Source organism: Salvia hispanica, chromosome 2 (assembly GCF_029641045.1).
Source record: "Salvia hispanica isolate PSC_SH4W2 chromosome 2, Shi_PSC_v1, whole genome shotgun sequence".
Lineage (NCBI taxonomy): Eukaryota > Viridiplantae > Streptophyta > Magnoliopsida > Lamiales > Lamiaceae > Salvia > Salvia hispanica.
In genome coordinates this window covers 12,709,607-12,728,521 of record NC_142693.1, presented here as the reverse complement: position 1 = coordinate 12,728,521, position 18,915 = coordinate 12,709,607, and positions in this window count along the sequence as shown.

Sequence of the window (18,915 nt, the reverse complement as noted above, 5' to 3'; positions counted from 1 at the left end):
AGAAAACCTTATCTCCCACATTAAACTGCAAATCCGTCCGCCGAATATCTACATAGGACTTCTGTCTGTCCTGAACCTCTTTGATCCTCTCTCGGATTTTTCTGACAACTTCTATCATCTCTTCGACCGCATCTGGGCCCAGAATTTTCCTCTCACCAACCTCATCCCAATAGAGGGGCGACCTACACTTTCTTCCGTACAGAGCTTCGTACGGAGCCATATCAATCGTTGCCTGGTAGCTATTGTTATAGGCAAACTCTATTAGCGGCAGTACTTGTTCCCAATTGCTCCCTCTATCGAGCACTACTGCCCTTAGCATGTCCTCTAGTGTTTGAATCGTTCTCTCCGACTGCCCGTCGGTCTGCGGATGAAAAGCAGTGCTAAAATTCAGCTGCGTCCCTATCTCTTTCTGTAGGCTCTTCCAAAATCTGGACGTGAATTTAGCATCTCTGTCTGACGTAATCGTCGCTGGTATGCCGTGCAGGCGAACGATCTCCTTCACATACAACTGGGCTAGCTTCTCCGACCCGTATGTGATAGGTATCGGTACAAAATGGGCGCTCTTAGTGAGACGATCCACTATCACCCAGATTGCAGTATTTCCTTTTTGAGATTTTGGCAATCCCGTAACGAAATCCATAGCTATGTGTTCCCACTTCCACTCGGGAATTTCCAACGGCTGCAACTTTCCATAAGGTCGCTGGTGTAGTGCCTTCACTTGTTGACAGGCAAGACACCTCTCAACGAAAGATGCTATATCTCTCTTCATACCGTCCCACCAGAACTTCTTCTTCAAGTCCTGATACATCTTTGTACTCCCTGGGTGGGCGGTGTATGGAGTATCGTGCGCCTCGCTCATTATCTCGTTCCTGAGCTCTTCCTGGTTCGGCACACACAATCTCCCTTCGAATGTGAGGGCATTATCTGCCTCCTCCTGGTAGTCCTTTTGTTCGCCCGTTCTCACTTTTAGGCGCAACTTCTCTAGAGTTTCGTCCCGTCTCTGGGCCTCGATGATTCTGCCTCTCAAATCGGGAATAACTACTAGAGTAGAAACTATGCCTTCTACAGTTTCGGGTGCTCGCACCATCTCTAAATTCATTCTATTGAATTCTCGCAGCAATTCCTCTTCCTGAGTGAACAGGACTGCCACTTGGTGCTGAGTCTTCCGGCTCAACGCGTCTGCCACAACGTTGGCCTTGCCTGGGTGGTAATTTATGCCGTAGTCATAGTCTTTCACTAATTCGAGCCATCTCCTCTGTCGCATATTCAAATCCTTTTGCTCGAAGAAGTACTTGAGACTCTTGTGGTCCGTGAAAATTTCACACCTAACTCCATATAGGTGGTGTCTCCAAATTTTCAAGGCGTGGACCACTGCCGCCAGTTCTAGGTCGTGTGTTGGGTAGTTGAGCTCGTGTGGCCTGAGTTGCCGTGATGCATAAGCAATCACCTTCCCGTTCTGCATCAACACACATCCAAGTCCGCTCTTGGAGGCATCCGTATAGACAACGTAGTCCGTCCCTGGCTCTGGGACTGCTAGTACGGGTGCGCTGGTCAATTTCTCCTTTAACAGCTGAAAACTCGCCTCGCACTCAGGAGACCATGAGACCTTGGTTCCCTCTTGAGTTGCTGAGTCATCGGCCGTGCAATCTTCGAGAATCCTTCAATGAATCTTCTATAGTAGCCAGCCAGTCCTAAGAAACTTCGGATCTCGTTTGGCGTAGTTGGTACCTTCCAATTTCGTACCGCCTCTACTTTTGTAGGGTCCACTCGGATCCCTTCCGCTGTCACAATATGTCCAAGGAAATTCACCTCATTGAGCCAAAATTCACACTTGCTGAATTTGGCGTACAACTTCTCCGCCCGAAGCGTCCCTAGAGCAGTCCTTAAATGCTCATCATGTTCCTTCCTATTCTTAGAGTATATCAGCACATCGTCGATAAAGACTAGGACAAACTTGTCGAGGTAAGGATGAAAAACGCGGTTCATCAGGTCTATGAACACCGCCGGTGCATTCGTTAGTCCAAACGGCACCACCGTAAACTCATAGTGACCATATCTGGTTCGGAAGGCCGTCTTGGGCACATCCGCTGGTTTAATCTTCAGCTGATGGTATCCCGACTTCAGATCCATCTTAGAAAATACGCTAGCTCCTTTGAGCTGGTCAAACAAATCGTCGATTCTGGGTAAGGGATACTTGTTCTTGAGAGTCAGCTTGTTAAGCTCTCGGTAGTCCACACACATCCTCATGGTCCCGTCTTTCTTCTTGACGAACAATACAGGTGCTCCCCATGGCGAGACGCTGGGTCTGATGAATCCCAGGTCCAGGAGTTCTTGCAGCTGTACCTTCAGTTCATCTAGTTCCTTTGGGGCCATTCGGTATGGTGCCTTTGATACTGGAGCAGATCCTGGTTCTAGATCTATAGTGAACTCCACTTGCCTGTTTGGCGGCAAACCCGGTAGTGTGTCAGGAAACACATCCGGAAATTCGCGAGCGATGTCGACCTCTTCCAATTTCCTTTCGTCTTTCTCCTCTTTGTTCAAGTAGACAAGGTATGCGGGGCATCCTTTCCCCATCAGCTTGTTGGCTTGCAACATCGAGATTACAGATTTTCGCGTTCCTAAAGAAATTCCGTGAAAGCGGGTAGCTTCACCTTCGGGGTTTCCAAAAGAAATTTGCCTCTCTTTGCAAAGGATCGTGGCATGGTTTTCAGCCAGCCAGTCCATTCCTAGTATTATGTCCACATCCCACATGATCATAACACTCAAGTTGTTTGCTACAATCTTAAGTTCGCCCAGAGTGATCTCTAAGTTCGAGCAAGTACAAGAAATCTCTATACATCCTCCTACTGGGGAAACTACTTCCATTCTATGTTCTGACTCCTTAGTAGCGAGTTTCAAAGTAGTCACGCAATTTGCAGAAATAAACGAATGCGAAGCACCAGTATCAAACAGAAGCATAACAGGGGTATTGAAGAGCTTACCCATGCCTGCCAAGTTTCCCTGGTTCACCTCTGGCTGCTTCTGCCTCATTGCATAAGCTCGAGCCTGTGATGGGAGTTTTGGCCTCTGCTGCTGATTCCTCGGTGCCTGTCGTGGATTTGCCCCAGGTTGAACATTCATTGCCCGCAGTTGTGGGCGCTGAGCTGACGGGTGAGATTTTACTCCCGTCCCTGAAGTCCTGTTTGGGCAGTATTTAGCAAAGTGCCCAGTTCTCCCGCAGTTGAAACAACCATCAGTCCCTGACTTGCAGATGCCGCTGTGCAGTCTTATTGCATTTGGGGCACAAGTTGGACTTTGGGGTATTCCCCTTGAATGACCCAGGGGTAGTTTGATATCCGCCACCTTGTGGCTTGCTTGGTCCATATCCTCCCCGCTTAGGCTCAGATTGGGCCTGTGGTCCTTCCCATTTCCTCTTGTCCCTGGACGCTTGGGACTGAGCTGGGGGTGGAGCATGATTCACAGCTGACCCGGTTTTCTCTCCCGGCATAGCTGCCTCAATGTCCAGTGCTCGTCCTAGAGCTTCAGTGTAGGACAGTCCTTCATGACTGGCCAGAGTCATCATTATCTCGTACCTCAGACCGGTACAGAATTTCTCGGCCATCTTTTGGTCGGTGTCCACCTGATCTGGTGCGTACCGAGCCATCTCACAGAACATACGATCATAATCAGTCACTGACATCCGTCCTTGTTTCAGATGGTAGAATTCTACCTCCTTCTTCTTCCGGTAGCTCTTAGGGATGTACTTTCCATAGACCTCAGCTTTAAATTCCTCCCAAGTCATCTCCCTGAGTTGCTCCGGAGTCATAGTCTTCTTCCTTGCTTCCCACCAGAAGTCAGCAGGTCCAATCAGTTGAAAGGTCACGCAAGATAGACGCTCTCGGTCTGTGCAGTGCAAAAAGTTGAATATGCGCTCTAGTGCGCGTATCCAAGTTTCAGCAACAGTTGGGTCTCCTAACCCATTGAACACTGGTGGATTCTGTCTCAGAAACATCTCTTCGACCCTACGGTCCTGTGGCTGGGGTGGTGGTGGGGGTGGTGAAGGCGGTGGAACAGGTGATGGGGGTGGTGTTACTTCATACCAATCTCCTTGGACTTCCTCCTCCAAGATAGGGAGTTCCCTTCGGCCTCGACCTCGGCCTCTCCCACGTCCTCGGCCTCGTGGCCCATCAGCTCTTCTTGGAGGCATCCTAATAGTTCGTCCAATTACTCGTTAAGTACTATCCAAATTTGAGGGCAAAACATAACAACTGCATCATAGAAGCGATCACAACTTTTCCAAGATAACTAATTTTCCATAAAAACCATCAGATCAGTACATCGTCAAAGGGATAAAAGAGTCTGCCTCAAAAGGACTTTTTACAAAAGATGAATCCTAGAACGTACACCCAAGTACGTATTGTGAAGTCCCGATACTGCGGAACATCACTAAAGTACTTAGCCACTGCCCTCCTAACATCCCGGGCCTTATGTGCTAACAAAACGTGATCTACTGAAAGTCCTAAAAGAAAAGAACAACTACATCAGAACGCCATCATACTAGGACGTTTCTGATGGTACAACCTCTCTACTGCTCATCGTCTGATCCCTCCGAGCTCACTCCCGAGCTCCCCTCAAAGTCATCATTACTGTCCTCGACCAGAATGGGATCATCTGCCCCTGCTCCCGGTAGATCCTCGTGTGCAGGCTGGGGCACCTCTGGGAACAGAGCCTCATCTAGGTCCATCTCAACTCGGAGGGCTTGCAGCCAAGCCTCCCCCTCCTCTGACTGTCGCCGCAGCTCGGCGTGAAAGTCCTCATCCCAGACGTGGGCCCGTAGTGGCACGTGCACCTCTAGCCTCTGCCCCTCCCTCTCGGGGGCTCTCTCCTGTGCTACCACCGCACGGTCCATCCATGGCTCCCCTAGGTCCTCCTCCTCATCCATAGCAACCATCGGGGCCTTGCCCCGCCCCTCGGGGTCATACCCTGCGCCATCTAGCCGACGCATCACTGGCTCTCGGCTGGTACCTGGGGGTAGATCCGTAACAAGCTGCCGGGACGACCCTGCCTCGTGGTCATGAACTCCCCGTGTGCCGTCCTCGGGACGGATCGACGAGCGCCACTGAAGTGGGGGTGGCGGTAAGTCACCTTCCGCAATAGGCGGAACCTCTGGGTAGTGTACGGAATGTAGGAAAACGAAAGACACGAAGCCACGAAAATCCCCCACCTCCTCCCGGGTGTCGATCCTCCTATAGATATAGCTGCTGGACAGCCACTCGGCCCATGCTCCCCACTCCTCGGGGAGTACGGAGATCAGCTGGTGGATGCCATCGAGCTCAGTAGCGCCGCCGTACTGGTGGGTCCTCTCCCACAGCTGGTAAAACCTGCTCACGATCGGTACTATGCTCTCTCCTACGTACGGTCGATAAGCTCTGAACTCGCGGAGTGCATACTCTGCGCAACTCTCAAAAATACTCAACGGGGGTCTAGTGGGGTCACGTCCCTCAATCTACACAAAGGGTACGGCTCGAGTCAGAAGGAGGTACTCAAAGAAAAACGTAGCGTAAGAGCGATGCATAAGAGTCTAAGGCAAAGGAATCCTCAACTAGAGCCACTATACTGTGTGATCTAACGTCAACAACTAAGTTCACACCTCAAATCTAACGTTTCTAAAGGTTCTCGCGAAACGTGATGGAATCGATACTCTCTTTCAGGTCAAATCGAGTGGCATAGCCACCGCGAGGATCTATCTTGTGCTATTCCCTTATAGCATCGTTCCTCATTTTCCTTTTTAACATTTGCCCCTCTTGTGCTCTCGTGCACTGGGCGTCGGCTCTTCTCGCGCAAAAGTCGTGTCACCGCGGATCACGCTTTCGTGCCTAACTCTTTCTAGCATCATCTCAAAATTGTTGCTTAGGAAAGCAATTATAGGATTTATAGTTCATCCTTTGTAGTCTCATCTCGAGCTACATTCTTCAAGGAAACTCTTTTTCACACTATGTTCTTTCATTCTGGACTGGGATTATCTCTTGTGTCACACTTGCCTCGGTTATCTCAAAATTTCACCTCTTTACTTCCAACTTGGTTGAACGTCATGGAGATGATCGAGTCGATTTCTTGGAATGATCTAGTGAACAAGTCTAGATCTTGACTGAAGAAAGTTTGGATCTCAGAGCAAGAAAGAAACTGTGTGCTCTGATACCACTCTGTCACGACCGCATTTTGCTAAGGATAGCGAAAGCGGGTAAATCGCGACTAATGGGGGATTAAAGAAGCGGGGAAAGAAGGGGGAAAGAACTTGTGAATATACTCGAAGGCCAAGTCGAACACTTCATAGAATAGAAGCCAAATGTACCATTTCATGGTCTTAGATCTAGAATGAATATTACATCAATAAATCAGAGTTCGAAGGTGAGATTCTAAGATGTCTCACTTCACAAAAGAGCAGCGGAATAAGTCCATACTAGACGACTTCGTGTATGAAGACACGAATCGTGAAAGATCCACTTGATTATTTAGTAGCATCGACTCCGATCATTTCTCCAACCTCTTAACGTTCAACCTGCACATTTATAAATACATGCAGGGCTGAGTACAGGAGTACTCAGTGGACACATGCCGAAAACAAAACATACAATATATAGTTGTCATCCATCCACAGTATCGCACGGGGGTTTTTGCTTAAAAGGCCCGAGCATACTAAATTCTCTGTGATCTTAAAAGTCTGACTGCAGTCTAAGTTCTTTTGGATCCTCGCCTTATCTGATAATCGTGTACCGTGAAGGTGGCCACCTTCAGCGGACACATCGCCGGCCAACAGCTGATGGCTCACGGCTCTCGTGCACATTATTCCGAACAGGATTTGCGGTCCTATTGGGAACAGAATTCTTTAAACTCGGGCTGGCATCGCCAAAACCCACGGGCTACAACCCCAACAGATAGGCCTCAAAACAAACAATTTATGGCATGACAACACTTTAAAACAATCACTGCTTCATTTTGAGAAAAGATGATTTTCATAACTTCAAAAGTATTTGCTTTATATCCACACTATAGTGCTGGATATTAAAAGAAAGCCCACCTGATATGCTTATGTCTCAACTCAATTACTCGCTTTGGCTTCACTCGCCCTTGAGCAATTTATCCCTTGAAAATAAATAGCGTAGCACGCTAATTAATACTTGAATTATTTCTCTCTAGAAAGAATGCATGCATCCTATTGGATAGCACCTACATCTCAGTCTCGGTCTATAGGATTCTTCTCAATCCTACCTCGGCTTTACTACTCTGCAGAGTGTATTTATTCTCTTTATTAACTTGGAGAAATTCTGTCTTCTCTAACTTAAATATTCGGGCACTTATTAACAAGAATAGAAATTCTTGGAAAGTCTCTTCTTAAATCCTTTTCTTCGGATTTTTCTTAAGGCCGCCCATGGCGTCGCGGGGCGACGCCGGTCGGCTTTCGCGTCTCCCACTTTACTACTTTATTTTTCCGGACTCTAAATAAATTATTTGAGAATTTATTCCTCGGCCTTCGAGCTCCAACTCTATTTTTTTCCATCTTTGGAATTAGTAAATTATCCGGGAATTGATTAATTGAGCTCCAACTCACTTCTTAAATTAAATTCCAACTTCTCATAATTAAATCCTTGGCCCAATCTACCAATTAAATGCTAGGGCCCAACACTCCCTACTAGCTTAGAATGGCCCACTTGCTTGATTTAATTATTTGAGCCCAACAAGATGGCCTCCTCATCTTCCATCGTCTCTTCTCTCTTCCCACATTTCAGAATTTTTCCCAATTGAACTCTCTCTAAAGGAGAAGAAGCAGCGGCGACAGCCACTCTTCCATCTCCGGCGAATCGCCATCTCCGGCGTCGCCGGAGCCCTCTCCTTCTTCCCTTAATTTCCAAAGCAATCCCCAAATCAAATTCAAAATCCCTAACTTCAAAATCCAAATCCCTAAATTCAGAATCGGAGGCGGCGCCTTCTCCGGCGAAATTGGCACTGCTCCGTGTCGCCGGAGTTTGTCCACTCCTCCGCTGACTCTCCTTCCTTCCTTTCTATCAGAACCAACTTAAATTCCCCAAATTGAAGAACACGGCGGCGTCTTCTTCTCGTGCTCGCCGCTGCTCCGGTCGGCGCCTCCTCTGCGTCGCCGGCAGCGCATAGCACGCACCGCCTCTGCTCCTTTCCTCTCGGCGGGAACGCGCCTCACCTGCGTCGCCGGCGAATTCGCCTCGGCTTTCTCCGACGAGCGCTCTCCGTCCAGCGCCGGCGTCCTCGGCGAACCTAGCGGCAGAGAGGAGGCATCGCCTCCTTCTCCCTCTCTCAGCCGCGACCTGCAGCTGCTCCGCGGAGGTTTTCGGAGTCCCGCCGTCGCCGGCTGCCTCGCCCCTGCTGCCGCCGTGATCCGCAGCTTCTCCGCGGAGGTTCTTCGGCTCCGTCGACGCTCGCCGTCGCCCGGTCACCCCTCCGCCTAAGCTAAGTCTTCTCCCCCATACCCCTTACTCTTTTTCTTTCGAGCTATGGCAGCAGCTTATTCTTGGAAAGGAAATTCTCTATTGGGGTCTTGTGTGGCTTATGGTGATATATTGCTCAAATTGAAACCTTGTTAAGCTCTTGCTTATGATATTATGCTACTGAATTCATATGGAGGGGGGGTTATCACGCGGCTATCTCTAATTTGCATAGCTCTAAGCTCTTGAGCTTCAACTTGGTGTTACATGGTTGTTATTGTTTTATCCTTGCTGCGAAGATCCTATGGAAATTCTAAGTTCTTGTTTCTAGCTATTCGTTGTTCTACATGATGCGATGGAGATGGGTGTTGAGGTTGTTTACCTCACTTGTTGAACTTGTATCGGTGGTGGCTGTCCTTGCCGTCACCACTCGCTGCCCTCTCCCTCCTCCCTCGCTGCTCTTCGCGTTTGGTGTTGCAGAATTTGTGGTGATGGAATGTGGTGGTGGAGGAGGTGAGGAGAGGTTGCTTATATGGTGCTAAGCTATTGAAAGCTAGGCTTGAGACTTGGAGTCAAAGACTCCTATTTTGGGCTTGTTAGCTCTCTTACTTTCGAGCTTGATGATTGTGAGATTCTTGCCATTTTGGTGATTGTGGCTGATTCCCTTGGCTGATTTCTCGGCCTCGATCGACGGGGAGATGAGAGTTTGTCTCATCCTCTATTTTTGGGCTTGTGTAGGAGCTCGCTCTCCAATGCCCCTTTGTCTCGACTCCCTTTTGATGTTAGAGGAGATGGTGATCAAGATTTTCTCACCTCATGCTATACTTTGTAGCTTACTTAGCTACATTGTCACTAAATGCTCCATCTCTTTATTTAGCTTGTGCTTCCCTCTCTCTTTACTTGTGAGTCATCTTCTAACCCCAATCTTGTGCTAATTTGCAGGTATCATAGCTGGAAATTTGGAGCCTTATGGGCTGAAAATCGAGAAGGAGATTGAGGGGAAAAGAAAGAAGATGCTCCTCTAGAGCTCCTTTGGCTCCATCACCAAAATAGCTAGCTTCCAACTTGCTTACTAGTGTAGGATAATGGTGTAGAAAAGATGTGTGTGTGTCACCCTCACATATGTAACATGTGCTAGATGTATCTCCAACATTCTTGTGTAATTTGTTCCTCAATTATTTATCTAATAAAAGCATAGCTTTACTTTTATCCTTGACACATAATTTCCTTGCACTTTATTCCTTCCCCGAAACATACTTAAATTACTCCAAAGTCGAATACAACGAGGAAGGTACGATTACACAACTTCTAAGAGAAATTAATTAAGCTAATAAATCCGATTTATCTCGAAAGAAAGGATCGAAATTTCCGGGGCGTCACAAACACCGTCTCTAAGGAGGCGAAGAAACAATTGTCTTTTAATTTTCTGTCTACTTTTGGTACTCGCCGAGTCCTCGCTGTTCGAGGCTCGGCTTTGGTGTTGTTTCTATCGTTGGATATTTCGTATTTTGCAATGGATATGTTTGTTTATGTTTCGTTTATCTTATCGTGTTGTTTTGGGTTTGATTTGCTGATTATTGTTGAATGATCTGAGTTTGGAGTTGTTTTGTAAGGAATTATTTGTGATTGGTTGAATCTACGTAGACTTGTGAGGATCGGAGGTGGAAATGATGTTTGGTTGTTATGGATGGCTTGGATCCGGAGTGGATTAAGCGTCCCATGGTTGGATCTGCTTGTTTTCGTTTCATTTAGTTGTTTAAATTCTGCATTCTCGATTTGTCTCGTCAAGTAGTTGTAAATCTGCTTTAGTTTTAATTGTTCTTAATTTCTGTCGGTTTAATTTCGTTTACTTTGCTTCGATCTGCGTTCTTGCTCTGTTTTAACTTGTTGTTTCGTGATAAATGTTGGAGAAGATGATGTTGCTGTTAGTTAAGTCCTTTAGTTAGTTATTTTGCAGCTTTTCAATCGTACTCTACCTTTGCCAGAAAATGGTCCCCACGTTTAGCTTCTTTCCCAAGTCTAGGTTAATTTAGGAAACTGTTCGTTCGATCTAGCAATTGTCTCGCTCTATTTTCGATTAATATGCATGTTTTTATGTTTCTGTCTAGATCTAGCTGTTAGAGTAGAATATTTCAATTACCAAGTCTAGGAATTAAAGCTCAACCCCAAAATTGCGTGGCAGCAGCCAACAAAAAAATAGTTCCCGAGTCTTTGAACATGTTTACTTGCGCATTCATCTCTGTGGATTCGATCCCTACTTCCATGTACTAGTTTTCTTAGCTAAAGCGGGTTGAGGGTTTTTGAAGAGGGAGTTAAGGTAGCGATTGTGTGCCCAACGACAGGTAGCTTAAGGTTCACTGAGTTCCTAGACCCAGTGTCTAGCGGATTCCCTAGACCGAGGGTTTTCTTCATTAATTTTAGAACACTCTTTCGCTGACCATTATTAGCTCTTAATCACCACACACAACAGACAAGCTCTTCAATAGCCTCTTCCTTGTCACGCACCCTTTCGAGATGACAAATATATAGTGCTCCTTTGAGATTTTTCAAACTTTCTAGCTCTTCAATTTGATAGCCCTTCTCTTCCCCCACTTTTAAAAACTGAAGTGTTTGAAGACTAGTTAATCTCCCAATCTCTGCAGGTAACTCTGTTTCTGACAATTAATAAAGATGCCTTAAATTAGTCAAGTACTTCAACGTATTTGGTAGTTTGTTCGGCTCTCATATTTCTGATCTTAATATTTGCAAGTGATGGAGTTCACCAATCCACTCCGGAATGTTTGCAATTAATGTGTCAGAAATATTGAGATTTCTCAAATGTATCAACTCCAACGGGCAACTCTTTATAACCACGACCATAAAGAGTTAGATTATGCAGATATTTGAAGTCGGAGAATATGGTGCCAGAAGTTCCACCTCTCAAGAGTAATGCACGCAAATTCCTCGACACTTCTTCTGAGATACGACTTGATTCGTTTTCGTGAAACTTGTATCGAACTACAGTGTTGCCATCTGTATTAGTATATTAAGCAGAAGATGCAAGATCATGCACAAGATCGTGCATCACAAAGCATTCCCTTCCATAATATGTTTGTGTAGCTTGCAACAAAGAGTTCTGTATAAGCACATTGAAAAACTGTTGGAATATAGTATAAGATATATGTTGGAGGAGTAATTTAGTTTGGTAATAATATTTGAGAGGAGAATGGCTGGAATATATGGAAAATGGTTTATGAGAGGTTGGTGATGTGGGAAACTGAGAAGCTCTTTTATTTCTCAAACTTTCTCAACTTCTCAACTTAGGCAAAATGGTACAACTCTCGCATATTTATAGGCATTCCTAAGTCATTCTAGAATTCTTCACTTAATTCTTTTACTCCCTCCGTCCCATTCAAGATGACCAACTTTTATTTTTTGTTTGTCCCAATCAAGATGGTCACTTCCAATTTTGAAAATAACCTCATCTTTCGTCTCTCATCATTAAAGTATTCAACTATTTGTTTCCTTTATACTTTATTCCACCTAACAACACTTTCTAAAATCTCGTGTCACTCAAGAATGTGACCATCTTGAGTAGGATGGAGGGAGTATATTCTGAATATCTAGATTTTTCTCTATATAAATCTAGATATTTTCTTAAATAATAACTATAATCTAGAGAATTCTACAAAATATCTAGATATTTTAATACCTACTAAATCTAGAGAATTCTTCATAATATCTATAAATTATAAATGTTAATTCTACTACAAAAATCAAGTTTAATGAATTTTTATTCCAGCAAAAAACATGTTTCCGACAGACTCCATATCATCTCTTCCGATAGGTTGAAGAAACCCTTCTGCCGTCCAAAGTTCAATCAGCTCATCCTTCACAATTCTCTGACCTTTGGGGAAAATCGAACAATAAGCAAAGCACTTCTTGAGTAACAGCGACGACATGTGATCAAAGCTCAATTCTCAATATTATTGAGATATTTTTACCCCCTTTACCATCCGGAAGCCAATTTTGTTTTATGAAGCACCAATCTTGTTCGGATTTGCGGTAACGAAGCACACCCCCAGCCACATTCGCAGCCAATGGCAAATCCTGACATCTTTTGCAATCTCTTTCTCAATCTTCTCAAATACGGATGGAACTTGTGCATTCCCATCAAAAGTTTTTGTTTTGATTATGGACCAGCACTGTTCATCTGATAAGCCATTCACTCGATGTGTATGAAATGGATTAACAATTGAAACAACCTTTTTACTCCGGGTAGTGATTATAATGTCATTTCCCTCTGCAGAAGAAACTTCATTCATGTTATTCATAAATTCATCCCAACTCCGAACACCTTCATTCCAAACATTGTCAAGAACAAGATAAGTTTTATCCTGAGAGCTTGTCGAAGCTTGTTTAGGATAACTTCCTCGTTCAGTATAACTTCCTCATGCTCAACTCGCACTCTATAATTAGTAGTTGAAGCCAGTGTTGAACGGATTTTGTTGTAGAGACCAATTGGATCAAAAGTTTGAGAAACATGAACCGAAATATGTGATCCAAATGTCTTTAGCCTTTCGTGATTGAAGACATTCCGAGTCAACGTGGTCTTACCCATACCCCCATTCCGACAAGAGCAACGATGAAGATGGTCTTATTTTGACGGATACGGGTCAGCATGTCAACTACATTAGACACATCAACATCTCTTTCGACAAAGATTGGATCACTCTTGATAGAATTAGTCCCGATGGAAGTAGGAACAAAACAGCAAGTGCATATTGAACTATGCTTTGAAGACCAAGATCTGTTGCCATTTTGTTCATAGACTCAAAATCCGCATTGATTTTTGTATTGCATGAGCCATATTACGTCGACGCGAAATGTCGATTAGAAGCATGATAGAAGTTTAGCCACAAAACTGAGAACAACTCAAAAAGAAAAGAAAAATAAAGCAAGTAAAATCTAGATTAGTAATCTTAATTTTTATCACGATATTAGGCTATAGTAACACAAAATGTCCCCGACAACAGCGCCAAAAACTTGACTAAACTTATTTTAATCACAAATATACCTGCAAGTAGGGATGTCAAAATGGATATTGGATATTGGATACCCGATATTCAAACCCGAAACATCGGGTAATTGGATATCTAATATCCAATTTTTCGGGTTTCGGGATCGGGTTCGGATATAGGATTTTTGGAATATTGGGTATCGGGTAACCCGATATCCGATCGGGTATACCCAAATTACCCGAATTACACGATTTTCTAATTTTATTTTAAAATTTAATAAATTACTATTATTAATTCTATTATTTTAAAAATTAAATAATTAAATTTTAGTAGTTTTTTTCCTCTTAACTTTGAACTTCTTCATGTTTGTAACAAAATTTGAACTACTAGTTGTATTTCTAAAAGTTTGTAGTTAGTTTTCTTTAAAAAAAATTATTAAAAAAATAAAATAAAAACCCAAAATTGGGACTGGATACCCGACTCGGGTATCCGGGTACCCAAAATAATTTTCGGATCGGGTATCGGGTATTAGATTTGAGAAATTCGGGATCGGGTACCCGAAATTTTCGGATCGGGTATCCGCGGGTACCCGATTCGACAGGCCTACCTGCAAGTGTACAGAGCTACTGTAGCAAATAATAAGCAAAAGTATAATATCCACAAAGACACAATGTATCAACCTAATTACCACGAATCAATCTCAACTACTATCTAGATGAATGAAATGGTTTCGGAATTCTAATTCTACTGAAATCAAAAGCATAAACAATAATTGAAATAATTAAAGCAAATGGAAACAACTTGGACAAAATAAAAGCAAATAACAGATAAAGGATGAAGATCAAGAATTGGGAAGATAGAATCCTACGGGATCGATAACAACTATCCTATGTTCAACTAAACTCCAAACTATGCCAACAAAGAGTCCCAAGGGTTATTAATCTATCACTAAGGTAAAACTATATCTTCTCTTGAAGCATACAATTTGTAGATTGCTACCTAGAACCGAAGTCTCCTTTCTATAACTAAGGCAACAACTCTTAAAAGCTTCTATAAGATCAATTGTTTCACTCAAAGGCTCAAATCTCTCAATTATATTGGCAAAGACGTCAATTTCTCCTCTTTCAAATTAGACTACTCATCTCACGATTATTGTAGTAAAACCCACATGCATTTATAACGTGATCAGTCAAATAAATGAATAAGCACAAAAGAAATCAAAATAAACATATAGGCCAGGGCATAGAAAAAGAAAATCAATTAAATATAAAAATCATTGTATCTCCCCCATAAAACTCTACAGAGGATTTAGCTACGCATGTTCATCACAAAGGTAAAAATATTATTCAAGAAAATATTCAAAGACATTGTTCAAACAATGCAAAACTAAAGGTAGAAACTCCTAGAATTGGATTGAGCGGATTGGAGGTCTCGTCTTCAATCTTGCAATGAATACTCATCCTCTTCTCATTCTTCTCTTCTTCTTAGGTGGAAAACTGATATCTTGAGAGTGGGGGTGTCAAAAGATAGCTTGGGAGGCTTTTCCTAGGCATATAAATACCTAGGGTTCAATTCCAACGCGTAAAACAAGAAGACAGCATTCCCGGCGTGCACGTGAACCCAGTGGCTGACTCTGTTCGGCGTTTTTGCGTGCGTTACTGGCGGGTCGCTAGGTTCGTCTGCAGGCGAACTCGGCGGGTCGCCAACTTCGTCACTACTCCGCAGTCTTTGTAAAATGGTTGTAACTTTCTCTACCAAACTCCGATTGAGATGTTTAAGATACCCACGCGAAGATATTTTGAAGAAGATGAGAAAGGTATAAATTATGGACTAATTGGACTTCAAAATCTCCAGCAAAATTGTCTCAAACAAAGGTTGTTGCACATCCATGTATTTTGTACCTTTTTCTACACATTCTTTACAAAATGGTCAAAATACCAACATAATAGAGAAGTAGATATAAACACACCTAATAATAGATTAAATATGATTAGATTCATACAAAACTACCCTCTAAAACCATGCAAAATTCAAGTATATCAGTTATTCATTGGAAATCGAATTTGAGAAAATGAATATATCACGGTTATCTACTTTGAACGTAGATCGACGCTAAATTATTTAATTTCACAAAATTAGATGTTTCATCACATTTGCTCTTGGTTAAAAACATTTGATCGGACACACGATTCCAACAAAACATACATGGTACGTATAACAAAAAATATAATTATTATCACTAATAAATATAGATTTTTACGTTTACAATATTGTTTAAAATATATTTTAACCTAACAAAAATCATGTAAATGAAAATTGCCCACAGTTTTAAAATATATTTTAACCTAACAAAAATCATGTAAATGAAAATTGCCCACAGTTTTATCCTAATTCGGTGTGTTCTCTACTTCACTTCCAATAGATAAAAGTTATAATTGTACTACACAAATAACCATAAAAATAATAATATCATGTTGCTCGACTAAGGAAAGAAAATTAGAAAACCCCACCACCCGCTGGAAGACTTTCGACCTTAATCCGCAAGCCTGGTCGAGCAGGATTAATCCAATTCTGCCGAAGGTGGAGTCGAAACACCTGCTGTCAAACCAAAAAAAAAAAATAGAAAGAAGACAATATAAGATATGAATATACCTCGCAAACAAAAATATTGCCAAAGGTAGGAATGAGAGAGAGCTAAACTTTATTTCATGATTAAGACAGTCAAACCATAGGACCAGTATTACACTGTGAATTCTTCAAGTGAATTCTTACTCCAACAGAAGCATAAAATTGTGTTTTGCAATAAAATAAAGAGATCAAACATGAGATTCTATTAGTTGTTCTATTATTACACGAGGATTACACAATTTATAAAGAGCTGTCAACTATCCACTACTATGAAATGAAACTTGCTATCCTATCCACTACTACAAAATGGGAAAATGCAATGCGAATAACCAACTAAGAAATGGAAACGTGCTAATCAACTGAAAGATCATGCATGGAAGACTATGTCAAACACTAAACCAAATCAAATATGTGGGTCTTCGTGGGCTGCCTCAACTTGGGCTTGGTACTTGTAACAACCTGACACGTGTACAGTTTTGTTACACGAAACCTATCAATATAAATAATGGACCATACGGATTAATTGAGTAACACTCCCTATTAATTACATTTTATGTATATTAATCATGTTGTTGAAATGCAAAGATTAATGGATTGAAGCTATGCGAAGTTCCTGGAATTGTGATGTTGCAAAACTGCCTATCAAATACTTAGGCATCCCTCTTGGGGCGAATGTACAAAAATTGAAAAGGTTGAGTAGATACTTCCATTATGGAAGGTGAGGAGCCTCTTGAGAGCTGGGAGATTGGTTCTTATTTAAGCAGTTCTCCGTAACCTTCCATTGTACTCCCTTCTGTCTCATGAAAAATGAAATATTTTTCATTTATGGGTTCCTAAAATGGAACAAAATCATCTCTCCTTTTTATCACTCTTACTTTATTCTCTTCTCTTTAACTTACAAAACAATACTACATAAAATCTTGTACTGAAAAATAAATGTTTCATTTCTAATGGGGCGGAGGAAGTACTATCTAAGCATATTTTGTAGCCTAAGAAAGTGGGACAATGCATTTTACAACTACAACAAAGTTTTTCTAGGAGAAAAATGACGGCGACAAAGGAGGCAACCTGATTTCTTGGGAAGTTATTCAATAACCCTTGGACCAAGGAGGCCTATTTTCATAAAATATGCATCTCTACTCTTCAAGTAGTGGTGGAAGTTCGCGGATTTGCAAAAACCGTTATGGAAGGAAATCATCAACTCAAATCTTGATCATAACTACAGTGGGAGGCTCCAAACTACAAGCCACACGAGGATGAGCAGTCTTTTGGTGTCAAATCGCTAACTTTGAGAATTTTACCAAAGAGACACAAGAAGTCGCGAGCAAGGAAAGGGATCCGAGTAAAGGTGGGATCGGGGTACAAGCAAGGTTCTGGAAGGACCTTTTCTTGGGTTACAAGCAAGGTTCTGGACGGACCTTTTCTTGGGTTACATTGTTTTTTTGTTTTTTAACTAGTTTTTTCTCTAGCCATTTGTTTGTTTGCTTTGTCTTTTTTTTAAATGGTCACTCTATCAATTTCTGGCTTAGCATTATTTTATTCTTGAGCATTTTTATTTATAAGAAAATATAAGTAAATTTTAAATAGAGCTAACAACACAGCCCCACACGTGCCCGGTGGCCTGAATCATAAACTCTCTCAGTACAAAATTAATATGTGAATTTCTGTATGTGGATGTGACTGTTTTGTTATTAATTTGTTACCACCGTTCTATTCAGTTTATATTCATCACAGTTTGATAGTGGCATATCACATGCAGAGTGGGCTATAACAATTTGGATATCTGTCATTTTGAGCTACATAAATAGACCTTCACTGCTGAGTTCTCATACATACAATGATACAAATATGTAGCATCACCACATATGAGAGTTTTTTTTTTAATATTTTTTTCATTTCAGGACCAAAATGGCCCCAAACCTCTTATGAGTATTTCAGACTTTATTATTTCATGAACTAAACTAATACTAGAATAAAAAATTACTATATATATAAAACAAAATAAGCCCTCTGATTGGGTACAATCAAATGTAGGGTTGATCCTTGTTTTCGAAATTATATAATCTAGTCAAAGTTCACCAATTTTCAATTAGTAACGTATTAATACTGCAATTAGTACGTATTAATTTTTAATTATATGTAATTAAGTATCTCTAACTGAGATGATAAAATGTTCCGTGTGAAAACATTGCAACATATCACATTTTACAACGTTGATCTTTTGAATTAATAAAATAAGAGAACTTGATTATGACTTTGTCAAATTCCGAAACTTCGTTTTTTCATGATAATGATTTTGCTTGAAAATTCAATTGTATATCTTCCCTCTTTTGACTCTTGAAATAAATTAACCAACTTTAGTAGATTCCCGAATGCAAATAGGCTGCTAAAAGCTCTTCCACTTAATCCGTCGACCCCATCCACTTTTTATTTGACAATAAATGTGCAAGCCACACTTTTCCCTAAACACCATTTTGCCTCCCAAAAATAAATATTTTCTCTCATAATTTTTTCCTAGAAGTTGCTTCTTTTATTTTGTCTTAATAGAGTGCTTTTTTAAAGTCATGAATGATCCCCTTAACATGGAAATGGAATCTCATCATTTGGTTAGCTTTTGTTAAAAAAAAGTCTATTACTACTATTTACTTCGGGGAAATCTATCGTATAGAGTATAATCTCATCATAATTTTTTCGTATGAATATTAAGTGACTTTTTATATATTATTCCTCACTCTTTGTTGATATTATTAAATTATATATTTAATTCGTTCTTTATATAAGTATATAACTATATTTAGAATTTCGCGAGTGATATTACATATTTTGATCAATAGTTAATCTTTTTTTCTCGA